A 16567-nucleotide genomic window follows, 5' to 3' on the forward strand; every position below is an offset into this window, starting at 1 on the left:
ATATTGTTAGTCTTTATGTACTTGGTAGTATATTTAGAGATGCATGTGTCTTATTAACTCTGTTTTCCTAGAGCTCCAGGAAGAAATCCCAGCCAGTGTTTCACCCTAGCTGAGATTTGGGGGGCGTGTCATAAATATAAAGGGAAGGGTAAACCCCTTTGAAATCCCTCCTGGCCAGGGGAAAGCTCCTCTCACCTGTAAAGGGTTAAGAAGCTAAAGGTAACCTCGCTGGCACCTGACCAAAATGACCAATGAGGAGACAAGATACTTTCAAAAGCTGGGAGGAGGGAGAGAAACAAAGGGTTTGTGTGTCTGTCTGTAGTCGTCTTGGCCGGGGACAGAACAGGAATGGAGTCTTAGAACTTTTAGTAAGTAATCTAGCTAGGTATGTGTTAGATTATGATTTCTTTAAATGGCTGAGAAAAGAATTGTGCTGAATAGAATAACTATTTCTGTCTGTGTATCTTTTTTGTAACTTAAGGTTTTGCCTAGAGGGGTTCTCTATGTTTTTGAATCTAATTACCCTGTAAGATATATACCATCCTGATTTTACAGGGGGGATTTCTTTATTTCTATTTACTTCTATTTTTTATTAAAAGTCTTCTTGTAAAACACTGAATGCTTTTTCATTGTTCTCAGATCCAAGGGTTTGGGTTTGTGGTCACCTATGCAAATTGGTGAGGCTTTTTATCCAACATTTCCCAGGAAAGGGGGGGTGCAAGTGTTGGGAGGATTGTTCATTGTTCTTAAGATCCAAGGGTCTGGGTCTGTAGTCACCTAGGCAAATTGGTGAGGCTTTTTACCAAACCTTGTCCAGGAAGTGGGGTGCAAGGTTTTGGGAAGTATTTTGGGGGGAAGGACGCGTCCAAACAGCTCTTCCCCAGTAACCAGTATTAGTTTGGTGGTGGTAGCGGCCTGTCCAAGGGGTAATATTTTGTACCTTGGGGAAGTTTTGACCTAAGCTGGTAAAGATAAGCTTAGGAGGTTTTTCATGCAGGTCCCCACATCTGCACCCTAGAGTTCAGAGTGGGGGAGGAACCTTGACATCTGAAATTGGCAATCTGGTATGGAAATGGGGCTTCAATGAGGAGAGGTGCATTTATTCTGGAGGAAATTGGGTTTTGTCTTCCAAATTTTTTAGAATTTGAAAATCACAATGACCATACATAATACAGTTTTTGACGAGACTCATTAAATATGTCATGAAGTAAAAATGTGCCCCTCACGCATTCATCTGTAGTTAAGCGTTCATTAATTCTCTTATCCCTGCTAAGTGTGGAGTTTTGAACTGTTAGGAACAAGCGCTGTTCCTGTAGACGTAAGGGATGGTTACGGTTCTGAGTGGTGTTTCAGCTATGGACAATCTATTGCTATATTACTTGTTCCCATAAATGGAGGTGAGGGGATTGTTTAGAGCAATGGACAGGTCTATTACTGTTAAGTTTGTGATATGTCTTAAACTATATTTTGAATTTTGTAATTGCTTTTTTCTCATTACAGAATGTTTTAATGTACGTTGGGATAATTTTCTGGTATTTGTGGATTCTGGTGACTTCTGTGACTTTTTGGTTTGGTAATATTTCACTAACAGATCCAATTTGTTTGGTTGAAGTACTAATATAATTTTTTATTTTCCATTATTTTTCAAAAGGAAAATAAATGGGAAATGCCATTCAAAGAACCGTGTTAAGAGACTGTTAAGTCCTGTAAAAGTTAAGAACTTGTATTCAAAATAAAATGTTGAATTATATGATCATATCGCCACTCAAATGTGACTAAATAATGTATAACAACACCAGATACACATATCTAGTATCTTGCAGTACTGTGTACTAATGTGTATGTCAGACACAGACTCCATAGTAGCCATTTATGTGTAAAGTAAAACGTAGGACATCCTTGAACGTTATGATATACTCTCAGTATGTCAGTTGTGCTCCCTCAGTACACCTTACTATACAAAGATTTTGCTGTGTAATACAGTTAAATATTTAGCATCCTAAAATACATTCATACTTGTTTCTCTTTTTACAGAAAGTAAGTTGTCCAGTAGATATATACTGTTATTGTTCAGCTATACTGAAACAAAGACATGAGATACTTAATATGGTTTTAATCAGGCTGCAACTTTATTAGTAGATGTCTAGGACTACCTGGCAGATAAATGTATAGTGCAGGTAACTTCAGGATCATTCAATATCTACCTGAGGGCTTCTGGCAGCCACCCTTTTCTCCATACAGTTCCCTGAGCCAACCCATTGCTAGGACTTTACAGCCACCACCTTAAATGAGGGTTAAGGTAGGCTATAAGGAAAGAGGGTTGTCTCCCTGCTGTGCCAATCAAAGGAACCTCAAACTCCACTCCCCTTTGTTTCCCCCCTCATTCCTCTCTTTTAACAAACACCTTCTTTTTAAGTCCTTTATCATGCCATTTGTCTGGTCACTGTATTTACTCCCTATGGGAGCACCTGCACTGGACATCTGTCCCACAGTTACATAATGAGATGTGACAGCAAAGCCTAACTCCCTTCTCTACTCACCATAACAAAGCCTCCCACAAGCCTGCTGTGGTGAAGGTGGAAAACCCCCCCCCACTCCACCTAGGCCAATCTGGTGCTGAAAGGAAAACTTCCTTCCCAGCCCCCCTAGAAAGGAGGAGCTAGCGCGATGGCCACTGCAGGTCCTGACCAAACCTGGTATTTTGCTACCTCAAGGGAAGGGAGGGTGGGTGCTGCTGTGCCTCATCTGGGGAAAAGGGGCTTCATTCGCTGGGCTTGGTCCTTTTCAACTCCCCAGCCCTTCTGGTCCCTGGGGATGAGTCAGCATTGCCACACTGACCCACTCCCCCTTTTGCAGCAGCTTCTGAGTCTCTCTCCCACCCCCCACCTGTAAAGCGCTATTCCCCTTCCCCTGGTAAGCTGGACATTTCCGCCCACCCTCCGCTTAAGGTGCAGTGCAGTCAACTTTCTACTTAGAAGTTCTGAACTCAAAATCTTAAACTGATTTTCTTAAATTTCATCAATGTTTTAAATAAAATACATCTAATAGTCAGAGGAAGTAATATTGTTGCATTTATTGAAACATTTTGAGAGCAGGCCAACATAAAATGTACGAAACAGCTATGTTCAACATAATAGTAAAACAAGGGATGATTTTAAAAAATCCAGTTACTATAAATGTAAGTGATTCTCAGAGAAACAAAATGGGAGACATAACGATGATAGTTCAGAGGTATGTCTATCTCTGAATTAAATAAAAAATACCCTTTTAAATGGGTTCAGATAAAAGTATTCAAATGCATACTTGACAGAGAAGACAACTCTACATTTAAGGGTGTGTATATGTTATACTTTTTGAGAAATGGAGCAGTATGTGATTATGTAATTAGACTATATTATTATGCATACTATTTACACATGGGGCAAACAAATATTCTGTTTGTTTACCTAAACTTATCCTATTTCCTGACTTTTATAACCAGTTTAAGTTAATTTCTGTTAACCATTTTTTTTGCAAGGAATATATTATTCACCTGTGATTAAACACATGAGGCAAGCGAAAACCCAAAAAAAGTTACGTTTTAACAGTGGAAAAGAAATTGTTAATTTTGTTAAATTAGCATTTAAAGCATTGAAAAATCTGGAGTATGGATATTAGTTGAGACAAATACTAAAATGCTGACCTTTCTCTTACCATCATTAAGAGGGCATGTTTTATGAAAATGCAACACTGCAAGTTGCTGCCAGCAGTTTGACTGAAATCTAATTGTGTCATGCTTCCAACAAAAGCATTGCTGTACAGCCACATGACTGCGGCATCCATAAATAATCACATAATCTCTCTGCTGGAGGGCCTGCATTATACTCACAGCAGAGGTCTGTATTCAGGGTTTAACTGCTCTTTTATTCAACAGAAGACAGTAGAAACTAAATGCACCTTAGGTTAACCATGCATTTTATCAGCCAGACAAAGTAGTGAAAAGTGAATTGCAGTACTTCTGCATTTAATTGAAATTCAGTAGAAATTGTACACACATGTAATAATTCAAATGAAAACAAACAAACTAGATGTTGCTTTTTAGATAGGACCTCTTAAAATTAAGCATACGCCAATTATCAATCATGAAGAAATGTAACTGAAACATGGCACAGATCATTATTCCTGTCATTTTTTAAAGAATTCCTGAAACTAGCACTAATCTCCACACTCAACCAGTGGCCAACGGCAGCAAACAGGAAGATGTTCAGGAAGGTATAGGTAGGCCAGTCAGGAAAAGGACTGTAATCCAGGCCACATAAAGGACTATAGATGTTTGTTTGTGAGGGGTTTTTCTGTTTTCCTGCACTTGCAATGCATTAGCTACTAGCTGGAGAAAGGAGGAGGATTTTATAGTGTCATTTGGCAGGTAGTCTGCCATGTGCTACATATGTGTTCTTCTGTTTCTCCAAATAGAACATTATGGAATTCATATGTGGGTTGATATACCTTCTTTTTTTCTTCAGGGCTTTTAAATGATGCACTTAATATATTGTTAGTAGGGCTGACCAAAATGTGGAATATGAGAAATTTTGGCATTTTGAAATGTATTGCAAACCAGAAATCTCCCTAAAAATTAGTTTAGGAAGCACTGAGACATGGAGTTCCTGGACTAGCATAGCACACATGAAACTGACAAAAATAAATGTCAATTTCAGATAGCAACTGCCAGTTTCCAGGGTCTGTGGCTCCTGGGCCCCTGGCTGGGGACCTCAGGGCTTTCAGACTCCCAGGCCAGCTGGCTATTTCAGCTGCCTAACTCCTAAGTGGCCAACACGGGGAGCCAGCTGGTCTGGGAATCTGGAACTCCTGAGGTTTCTGGCCAGGGATATAATCTACATTGCAGGGCTGCCCCCAAACCTTGGAGCCTGGAAGTCCATCCCAGGACCTCCAGGCTCCTAGGTTTGTGGCCAGAAACCCTGAGGACACCCAGAATTTTCAGGATCCCTTCTGTGGAGCTTGGAACCATGGTTCTCAGACCTTCCAGGCTCCCTTCCTGCAGAGCCAGGAGTCAGGGCTTCTGGGCTCCCCGCTGTGGAGCCAGAAGTCTGGAAGTCCCAAAAGCCTCATCTCAAGCCAGATGTTCCAGTGCTTCCTGGCTGCACAGCAGTAACCCAAGAAACCATCGGAGCCCGTGTGACAGGGCTGCCCTGGAGCCACGGACCCTGGAAGGCTCGGAGACAGGGTTCCTGTGCAGCCGTGCCTGTGATTTGATGAAAGGTCATTGAACCCAACCTGCTTTCATGAGAAATTTTGGATTCAATGAACTGGCATTTTCAAACTAGTTCTTATTTGTTTGTCCTCCACTTTCCTTCCTTGTCATAGATAGTCTTTGCTGATAAAGAGATTCAGAGTTCTTTCTGAATAGATGTGTGTGCTTTGAGTGGTACAGCATTTGCAGGATATGGATCTACTGTTTTCAATAGGTGGTGAAAGGATATATTTAGGTCTTGCATGTTGGAAAGTCAATAGAGAGTGGAGGCTGTGACCACAGCACATGGCTTTACGGGGACTGGGGAGCAGAACCAGGGAGGTGTTGGGTGGTAGGAGTCAGGCTGATTGCATGAGGGAAGCATGTCACAGCCCCACTCTTATACCATAGAACGTCAACAAGGTACTGATTTAGATTAGTAGGTTATGTCTGGATGGTATTATGTAGATGATGATGATGATGTTGTTTGTTGTTAAGTATCAGTAATTGTTTTCAACATCTGTCATGCCATTGACAAATTAACAGAAGTGTCTGTAAACCATCTCATTGTCTGGATTGTTGAGCCACTGTTAATAGATTAATACGGATCTTTTATCCATCACATTGAACACTGTGTGGGGTATGTAGTAATTGGTCTTTAAACTGAAGGTACTGGGCCAAATTTTGCTCCGTTACTCCTGAGTCTCATTGAAAATCAGGATATACATCCTTGAATGGGTGACTCAAGTGAGAGCGTACTCTGTTCATCATTTCATGCTCCCATCATTTGAAATCCATTGAAAGCTTAGATTTTACAGAAGTTGATGGTGTTTTCCTGTGACAGCTTCTTACTGAATGTGGGCATGTTGATTTTTAAATCCTGCTTTAAGCCTTCATTTTTTAGACTAGCTGGCTAATTTACCTAGCTGTCTTATAAATGTTTCTGCAGCACTTGCTGACTTCACTGTGAACTTTTAGTAAAAGTGAGTAATGGATATAACCCCATATAGAATATGTACCTGCTGTGAGATGTTCTTTTTACTCAATTCAAACACTATCATGCTAACCACGCATTAACTATAACAAGTGTTTATTAGAGGTAAAAATTTGGAAACAATGGATACAGGTGATGAGCACATCCCATTTGAGAGATCAAATGTAGTTATCTGGTCAAAACTCAGGACTGAGAGTAAAGATATTGAAATTATATTCCCATCATAACCACAGAATTCTTGTGTGACCTGAAGACAGTCACTTTATTCTGTTCCACTTCTGTAAAATTTGGTAAATGTTTCTCTATCTCACAGGGTGGGGGTGTTTTCACAGTCAGGCTTGAATGCTCATTCTGTGTGTCTCTCAAACATTCCCACACTTTCGCCAACACTGCCCTTTTTTGCAAAGAATAACCTTGCTACACTGATCCCTAATGGTGCCATCCTTCAGATCCTTCCTAAAGATCTATCTATTCTGTGATGCCTACAGAGAACCTATCAACCAATGAGAATTAGGTGGAACTGCACTTGGGGATAGCATTTGGAACCCTCAAATTGTGCAATGCTAACATACATACTATTGTTCTCACTCCTTTTGTTTGTTATACTCATATCAACTTAGATTGTAATCTTTTCAGTTCAGGGGGTCAGTGTTTGTACAATGCCTAGCATAAAGGAATCCTGATGATGATCACTGCCTTTTTGGGTCTTAATGCAATACAACTATTACCATTACTTATTTTTTTGTAAAATATTTGGAGAGCCTTAGACAGAAGAGGCTACAGAAATACAGAGTATTGTTTTAGGTTTGTGCAGTACCCAAATTTTCATATGAACAATTAGAAATACATTTGGGCAACATAATCTGAATAAAGCCAAAAAGCAGTTATAGATATCAGAAAACTTTAGATTGGGCACAGAGACGAGAATATAAATATTTAGATTAGTTTTTATTTGAATATTTCTCTGTATCCTATGAAGTAGCCTTTGCATGTCATTTATTTTTGTTTTTTCCTTAAAAGACAGTGACCTATTAAAATCCACAGGATGCTATGGCTGCTAATCCTTCAAAGTTATCCAAGGAATTAATATGTTGATTTTTTTCCTCCCTCTTATTTTAAGTCTGGCTCCAAAATGACTGTTTAATGTTTAACCTCAGCATTAGCTAAATAATAAAACTGCACTTTCTCAAGTGCTATGAGACTTAAAAGATTGCTAATTTTATGCACTAAGATGCTTGTTCCCCAGGCTATAGGAAGACTGAGATCATAGTAGAGGGAATTCAGTAAGTAGGAGGAGATGAGGAGTGTTGGGAGGCTAGCAACTAGTCTTGATCCAGAGCACTCCCTACTAATTTAGAGTAATACTATTTTGAAGCTTATGTAATAACTTTCACCCAAGAATCTCAGATTGTTTTACAAACATTTACTAACAAATTAATTTTTACAACACCGCTTTGTATTCCTGAATATTGGTTCTATTTTACACATGAGAAATGCAGAGCTTCTGGCCCTGACCCTACCATCGTTCACGTGCTTAACATTTTGCACCTGGGTCACCGTGGACAACTTGTGTTAAAGTGAAGCATATGGTTGCAGAATCAGGGCCTAATGGCTCAGATCCTCAAAGATATTTCGGTGCCTAATTCCCATTGATTTCAGTGAGAGTTAGGAGCTTAAATACCTTTGAGTATCTGGGCCTAAAAACGAGTCCAAAACAAGACACATGGGAAGTCAGTGGCAGAGTTAGGAACAGTACCTAGAAAGTGAGTTACAGTTCTGGGTTCTAACCGTCAGCTACATGCCGCTCAGTAGTTTTGCCAGGCTTGGAGCTAAAGCTATTGAGTTTACTTACCACTCACTAGAGACAAGAGGGAGGATAGAAATAAATGGGGTGGGGGAAGTAAGTTATATATTTGACCATATTTGTTATTGGCTCATTCTGTTGATTTTTTAAAAATTTGTTTAGTTTTTATTTTAAGTATCATTTCTGTCTTGTATGTCTCAATTTTTGACTGAAAGAATGGATTTTTTTTAAAAAAATTAAGAACTGAAATACTTATTCAACTGAATAGAATTGATTAAATTTTTACCTGTGAGAAAGCAAACATCACACAACATTTTACTGAGAAAACCATCCTGAGTCACAAATCTGAACTGCAACAGTTGAGAAGGATGCAACTTCTGTTTTTTGCTTGGGGGCCTTCTAGTTTCTCTTTCTTCTTTCTTTTCCCCTGTCTTATTTAATCAACATAGTTTTCAACATAATGCTCTTTCTTATCATGGTGCCTCAGTAAAATGTCATCAGACCAGTAATGCTCAAGGTTACAATGTGAATCATAGCAATAGCCTAAAAATATACCTGGAATTATTGTCTGTTCCCCTAATGCTTCCAAACAGAGTACCTTAGTCTGAATTTTAAAATAAATAACAAGATATAGATAATTTGATACAGAAACAGCTTGATACAGATATGTAATTAATTATCCACAGCCAAGCATTGTGGTGCAAACTGTAAATTAAAAATAAATGCAGTAGTAATTAGAAGGACTGCTTTGTATCTGGGAGTTCCATCTAAAGAGAGATCATATACAGTAAGGCTAAAAACAGTTTGATATAGTAATTGAGACCGAATTTGGGATAAAGGGGCAAAGAACAGGCACAGGATGTGAAATTTTCCTTAATTATGGGACTTCTGTTTTTTCTAATTCATGCTGATTCACAAAGATTTTTGGTGCCAAAGTCTCACCCACTGTACCATTTCTCTTTTCTCCAGTTTACACTCAGTCTTTAAGCATCACACATCTTCCTTATTCAGCAGTTCCACTTCTGCAAAGATTTTCTGAAGGTAACATTACTGGGGAAATCCAAGGAAGGGGAAGCATTATCATGTTGCTCACTTTCATCATGAATCTTCTTCCCCATGTGACATGAATGTTCCCTCAAGTTCAAATTAGTCAGAAAAGGATTTGGGAGTATAGTAGCTTGAATAAGGCCAAGCTCATGTACCAAGGAGCAGCTTGCCTTCAACCAGCACCTGATAGGAGAAATATGACATACAGGAATTCATGCAAAAGACTCTTCTCCTATTGGTGTCCAAAACTGGTAGACTTCTGTTGGTCAGCATTCAATGAGACTGGTAGCATGTTGCAAGGGTGCAGTTTACCTACCTGTCATTGGATTTGGCTGGTGCTACAGTCTCTTTCCCACCCCCCACCCCATTAGCTTCATGGTTTAGTCCTCTGCATGAACCAAAAACTTCCCTTTCTGGGGTAACCAAAAACAGTCCAAAAAAAGAGAGAAACTCTTTGGTCTGCAGATCCATCATCAGGATCTGGACAAAACTTCTTCTGTTTTCTCAGGCGCTTTTGTGGGTCTCTTTGCCCAGCTTCTTTTCAAGTTTCCTCCCAGATCTCTTTTGCAAGCTTGCTTGAGCCCTTACTACTTAGAAAGATCAATACTTCTGCCCTTCCCTTTTCTCCCTACTTCTGCCTTTGCAGAGAGACTCAAATCAAGTTCGGCCCTCTTCCTAGTCCCCCATAATGGGAAAAGCAGGCATCTTTAGACCCAGCAGGCTTTGTTAGCATCCTTCAGTTCCCATTGTTCCTGGTCTAGATGTGCCAGATTCTCTGTTTTTGACAAAGACCATGCCACAGAAGTGAACTGAACTCTGAAACCTCTTCAAAGCCCAGTTCAATCTGTGATGCACATTAGAAAGGAAAGAAGACTGATTATAATCTAGAAAATTGCAGCTGTGAGAGTCCATTCCCCATCCCTTATTTTCTTTATTAGGTGTCTGACCAAGCAGTCATGTTCTTTCTTCCTACACCTTGAACCAGGTACTGAATACCACCAAGAAATCATCAGTTACATCAACAACATAGAAAATTAGTGGTATTAAGTTCCTGGTACGAAAGAGGGGGGACTAGCTCCATCGTGCTTGGTGTTTCTTCAAATAGGCCTTGACTAGACCCTATCTGACAGCACCTTTTATAGGATTACAGTTCAGCTCATAGGGTGTGTCTACAGTGGAATAAAAGACCTGTGGCACAGCTGCGGCTGGCCTGGGTTAACTGATTCTGGCTCGCAGAGTTTGGGATGTGGGGCTAAAAATTGCTATGTAAACATTTGGGCTCAGGCTGGAGCCCCCGGTTCTGGGACCCTCCACCCTTGTGGGGCCCCAGAGCTTGGGCTCAAGCCTGAGCCTGAACTTCTACACAGAAATTTTACAGCCCTGTAACCTAATCCCCATGAACCTGAGTCAGCTGACCTGGGCTAGCCACAGGTGCTTAATTGCTGTGTAGACATACCCTTAGTGCTCTAGGGGCTGGAGGAAAGGCAGCCTTAGTAGACACTATTGTTTACTTTCAATTCATTTATTAAGGCAGCTATTTCATATAGAAGATTTGTCTCCACCATGTTTTCTTAATTTAATTCCAAGGTGATTTGAGCAAAGTTCCTTTGGAGCCCTGAATTTCAATTTCTATTGAAAAGATTTTTTTTTTTTTAGGTTTTTCTGTTGCGTCCATTATGCTATGCAGGTCAGTTCAAGATTATCTGTTTTCTCTTTTTCCTTTCAGGCTTTAGAACACAAGCTGTGTTTCTGTGCTGTTCCCCAACTAATGATAGCTATACTTCGGGCCTGATTTTCAGAGGTAATGAGCAGGGATCCTAGAAATCCATTTGTTATGGAAAAATGCAGAATTTTCATTTTTACAGAGAATCTTTAATTTTTACGTTTTATGAAAAAATAACATATATTAACTATGAACTAAATTTTACTGAAGGTAAATAAGCATCACATATTCAATGTGTGAAACCTTCCCCTCTTGTGGTTGAGTTTTGAATGTGCTTAAATTTACAAATTTATCTGATTTAACTGGGACTGGGGCCAGATCAGATAATCAAATATTTGGATAATCAGGAGAATTGGCAAAGAGCTTTCTATCCCTTATTTTAAGATGTGGGAGGGCAGGAGCTCCAGCTGTTAGCCCCAGGTGGTGGAGCTGACAGCCGAAGCCCCTGCTGCTGTCAGCCCCGAGCGGCTGGTGGTTCAGTTAATACGGAGAGTCTGATAATGGAGGCTCGGATAAAGAAGGTTCTACTGTATATCAATAAAACATTATGTTCAACTGATGCCTATATAGTGGCTAGGGAAACAGAAGTTTAGCATTTCATATTTGTTTCCCATGTAGGTGCTTACAGACTGTGATCAAGTCACCTCTTAATCTTCTCTTTGTGTAAGATAGCTAGATTTTGCTCCTTGAGTCTACTACTATAAGGAATGTTTTCCAATCCATTAACAATATAAATATCTTATCATATAGTGATTGTCTGCTCACATACTCTTCACAGTTGCAATTTATACCACATACACATCATGGGCACATGAACTTTAGTCATCAGTGGGGAAAGAATTCAGGATATTTTTTGGTTCAGAAATTCAGATTCCTCCTACATGAGCTAAACTATTTGGTTAAAGACTTACATCCACACATTATATATTTAGAGTGCTAATTAGAAGCTATCACTCTAGATTGCTGGCAGTCCTAATCTAATGAAGCAAAAATTCACTTGGAAACTCAAATTCTGAACCATCAACCTAGAACTTGCCTGATTTACAAGTTGACTAAAGGGGGATTATGATTTGATAGTATGACGTTGGTTTTTGTTACATTTCCAAATTGACATGCTGGGAAGGATCTTGAATGGTAAAGAAAGAAATAATGTGTTGTAGGTGCGTTACCCTGAAAACAGAATTAGGGTACCCCCAGAATATAACTGGTTTATTTCCCCCTCCTGGGCTTACCAAGGGATTCCCTCAAAACAAGTGAATTTTTAAATATCCCCTAACAGTATTTCCCTGTGTGGATAGAATTTAAATATCCCCATAAAGGTTTTCCCTTACAACAGCCCACCTGTTCACCAATCTGTTCTCTTAAGGTATGGGTCTCCAGGATAGTCAAGGAAATACTTGAAGGACACAAAAAGAAAAGGAGTACTTGTGGCACCTTAGAGACTAACCAATTTATTTGAACATAAGCTTTCGTGAGCTACAGCTCACTTCATTGGATGCATACTGTGGAAAATACAGAAGATGTTCTTATACATACAAACCATGAAAAAATGGGTGTTTACCACTACAAAAGGTTTTCTCTCCCCCCATCCCACTCTCCTGCTGGTAATAGCTTATCTAAAGTGATCACTCTCCTTACAATGTGTATGATAATCAAGGTGGGCCATTTCCAGCACAATTCCAGGGTTTAACAAGAACGTCTGAGGAACGGGGGGGGGGGAGGAAAAAACAAGGGGAAATAGTTTACCTTGCATAATGACTTAGCCACTCCCAGTCTCTATTCAAGCCTAAGTTAATAATATCCAATTTGCAAATGAATTCCAATTCAGCAGTTTCTCCCTGGAGTCTGGTTTTGAAGTTTTTCTGTTGTAATATTGCAACTTTCATGTCTGTAATCGTGTGACCAGAGAGATTGAAGTGTTCTCCGACTGGTTTGTGAAAGTTATAATTCTTGACATCTGATTTGTGTCCATTTATTCTTTTACGTAGAGACTGTCCAGTTTGACCAATGTACATGGCAGAGGGGCATCGCTGGCACATGATGGCATATATCACATTGGTAGATGTGCAGGTGAATGAGCCTCTGATAGTGTGGCTGATGTTATTAGGCCCTGTGGTGGTGTCCCTTGAATAGATATGTGGGCACAGTTGGCAACAGGCTTTGTTGCAAGGATAGGTTCCTGGGTTAGTGGTTCTGTTGTGTGGTATGTGGTTGCTGGTGAGTTGGTTGGGGGGGCTGTCTGTAGGCAAGGATTGGCCTGTCTCCCAAGATTTGTGAGAGTGTTTGGTCATCCTTCAGGATAGGTTGTAGATCCTTAATAATGCGTTGGAGGGGTTTTAGTTGGGGGCTGAAGGTGACGGCTAGTGGCGTTCTGTTATTTTCTTTGTTAGGCCTGTCCTGTAGTAGGTGACTTCTGGGAACTCTTCTGGCTCTATCAATCTGTTTCTTCACTTCCGCAGGTGGGTATTGTAGTTGTAAGAATGCTTGATAGAGATCTTGTAGGTGTTTGTCTCTGTCTGAGGGGTTGGAGCAAATGTGGTTGTATTGCAGAGCTTGGCTGTAGACAATGGATCTTGTGGTGTGGTCAGGGTGAAAGCTGGAGGCATGTAGGTAGGAATAGTGGTCAGTAGGTTTCCGATATAGGGCGGTGTTTATGTGACCATTGTTTATTAGCACTGTAGTGTCCAAGAAGTGGATCTCTTGTGTGGACTGGACCAGGCTGAGGTTGATGGTGGGGTGGGATGGTTGAAATCATGGTGGAATTCCTCAAGGGCTTCTTTTCCATGGGTCCAGATGATGATGATGTCATCAATATAGCGCAAGTAGAGTAGGGGTGTTAGGGGATGAGAGCTGAGGAAGCATTGTTCTAAGTCAGCCATAAAAATGTTGGCATACTGTGGGGCCATGTGGGTACCCATAGCAGTGCTGCTGATTTGAAGGTATACATTGTCCCCAAATGTAAAATAGTTATGGGTAAGGACAAAGTCACAAAGTTCAGCCACCAGGTTAGCCGTGACATTATCGGGGATAGTGTTCTTGAAGGCTTGTAGTCCATCTTTGTGTGGAATGTTGGTGTAGAGGGCTTCTACATCCACAGTGGCCAGGATGGTGTTATCAGGAAGATCACCGATGGATTGTAGTTTCCTCAGGAAGTCAGTGGTGTCTCGAAGATAGCTGGGAGTGCTGGCAGCGTAGGGCCTGAGGAGGGAGTCTACAAAGCCAGACAATCCTGCTGTCAGGGTGCCAATGCCCGAGATGATGGGGCGCCCAGGATTTCCAGGTTTATGGATTTGGGTAGCAGATAGAATATCCCAGGTCGAGGTTCCAGGGGTGTGTCTGTGCGGATTTGGTCTTGTGCTTTCTCAGGGAGTTTCTTAACCAAATGCTGTAGTTGCTTTTGGTAACTCTCAGTGGGATTAGAGGGTAATGGCTTGTAGAAGGGGCCACAGCAATGGTTCCCTCAACCCACCCAGCAATATTGTTAACCTATCCAACTATACTCTTAGCCCAGCAGAAGCAGCTGTCCTATCTCGGGGCCTCTCCTTCTGCCCCTCCACCCCCACGAACATAATACAGTTCTGTGGTGACCTAGAATCCTATTTTCGACGTCTCCGACTCAGGGAATATTTCCAACACACCTCTGAACAACATACTAATCCACAGAGACCTCCCTACCAACACTACAAAAAGAAGGATTCTAGGTGGACTCCTACTGAAGGTCGAGACAGCAGACTGGACTTCTACATAGAGTGCTTCCGCCGACGTGCATGGGCTGAAATTGTGGAAAAGCAGCTTCACTTGCCCCACAACCTCAGCCGTGCAGAACACAATGCCATCCACAGCCTCAGAAACAACTCTGACATCATAATCAAAAAGGCTGACAAAGGAGGTGCTGTTGTCATCATGAATAGGTCGGAATATGAACAAGAGGCTGCTCGGCAGCTCTCCAACACCACTTTCTACAAGCCATTACCCTCTGTTCCATCAGTGATCTTCCTGATAACACCATGCTGGCCACTATGGATGTAGAAGCCCTCTACACCAACATTCCACACAAAGATGGACTTTAAACCAGTTGGAGAACACTTCAATCTCTCTGGTCATGCGATTACAGACATGAAAGTTGCTATACTACAACAGAAAAACTTCAAAACCAGACTCCAGCAAGAGACTGTTGAATTGGAATTAACTTAGGCTTGAATAGAGACTGGGAGTGGCTAAGTCATTATGCAAGGTAGCCTATTTCCCCTTGTTTTTTCCTACCCCACCCCCCCATTGCTCAGACGTTCTTGGTAAACCCTGGATTTGTGCTGGAAATGGCTCACCTTGATTATCCTACACACTGTAAGGAGAGTGATCACTTTAGATAAGCTATTACCAACAGGAGAGTGGGTTTGTGGGGTGGGGGTGGGGAGAAAACCTGGATTTGTGCTGGAAATGGCCCACCTTGATTATCATACACATTGTAAGGAGAGTGATCACTTTAGATAAGCTGTTACCAGCAGGAGAGTGGGGTGGGGGGAGAGAAAACCTTTTGTAGTGGTAAACACCCATTTTTTCATGGTTTGTATGTATAAGAACATCTTCTGTATTTTCCACAGTATGCATCTGATGAAGTGAGCTGTAGCTCACGAAAGCTTATGCTCAAATACATTGGTTAGTCTCTAAGGTGCCACAAGTACTCCTTTTCTTTTTGCGAAGAACAACGCTGTTACTCTGAAACCTGTCATTATTGAAGGACACAGACATTCTGGTAAATGATTGGTTGGCACAAGCAGTATTCTTTTCCAAAACAAGATGCCTTTTTGTTAGTAGAAACCATAATCCCTAATACAGTAGTAATCTAAAAACACAAATCCCTTCAGCAAGTTAAAGAGCATCCCAACTGCAATAACATACAGCTGAGAGGATTCTAAGTGGTTGCATCCTGTCACAGATGGCCAGTCTGTTACAGATTGCTGACAGTCTTTAAATTGAAAAGGAGGACTTGTGGCACCTTAGAGACTAACCAATTTATTTGAGCATAAGCTGTCGTGAGCTACAGCTCACTTCATCGGATGTGAGCTGTAGCTCACAAAAGCTTATGCTCAAATAAATTGGCTAGTCTCTAAGGTGCCACAAGTCCTCCTTTTCTTTTTGCGAATACAGACTAACACGGCTGCTACTCTGAAACCAGTCCTTAAATTGTACTTTAAGTTTTTCATATACAAATTACAATTAGCGCACACTCATGCATCTTCATTAATACACACACACATACTAATACTACTCTATACTCTACAATAATGTAATTAAAACTGACAGGCTCACTCTGTCCTGTTGGGTTTACTGTGTTATCTGCTGTAGCTGCTGCTGCCACCATCCGCTCCAGTCAGCTATCAGGCTCAGCTCTGCTCGGCACCACTTCTCCATCCAAGGTCTGGTCCCTTCATCCTTCAGCAGCTCTCTACTAGCACTCTGTTTTCTGCCCACTGGCACACTGACCTTTATACTGTCCTTTCAGAACTTTCTAGATTAATTACCTCATCAGATCTTTATTGCACGTGCTGTACATGCTCAATACCAAACATTCTTGAACTCATGTCAACAATACCTCCCATTTTTGAATGCATGCCAGCATCACCTCATCTCTTGAACATGTGCCAACATTCCATGCATGCTCACTGCTGTTGTTTACTTCTGACCTCTCCCCTACTTTCGAACTGTACATGCCGAGAAATCTGTTTACCAGGCGATGCAATCTTCAGCCTACTCTTGTTCATGTGACCTGCA

At 41.0% G+C, this 16567-nt stretch overlaps 1 protein-coding gene and 1 long non-coding RNA gene across 6 annotated transcripts in view; one reads left to right on the forward strand and one right to left on the reverse strand.

Annotated features, from left to right (window-relative positions):
* Positions 1 to 16239, reverse strand: part of LOC311519310 — a 33890-nt gene extending 17651 nt beyond the window's left edge. Inside the window, exon 1 of one of the 2 annotated variants that reach the window (XR_014711251.1) lies at positions 16106 to 16239. This is a non-coding gene — a long non-coding RNA (uncharacterized lncRNA). Of the gene's footprint in view, positions 1 to 16097 lie in introns of both variants that reach the window. The other variant, XR_014711252.1, reaches the window with a different exon arrangement.
* ZFYVE28 (zinc finger FYVE-type containing 28) overlaps positions 1 to 16567 on the forward strand; it is a 308906-nt gene that overhangs the window by 126114 nt on the left and 166225 nt on the right. Inside the window, exon 2 of one of the 4 annotated variants that reach the window (XM_084625715.1) lies at positions 10799 to 10873. The exons of the other annotated variants lie outside the window; for them this stretch is intronic. The gene's annotated coding sequence lies outside the window, so the exon portion shown is untranslated. The remainder of the gene's footprint in view (positions 1 to 10798; positions 10874 to 16567) is intronic. 4 annotated transcript variants of the gene reach the window in all.

The sequence above is a fragment of the Lepidochelys olivacea genome (assembly GCF_965140295.1).
Source record: "Lepidochelys olivacea isolate rLepOli2 genome assembly, chromosome: 4".
NCBI classification, from domain to species: domain Eukaryota; kingdom Metazoa; phylum Chordata; order Testudines; family Cheloniidae; genus Lepidochelys; species Lepidochelys olivacea.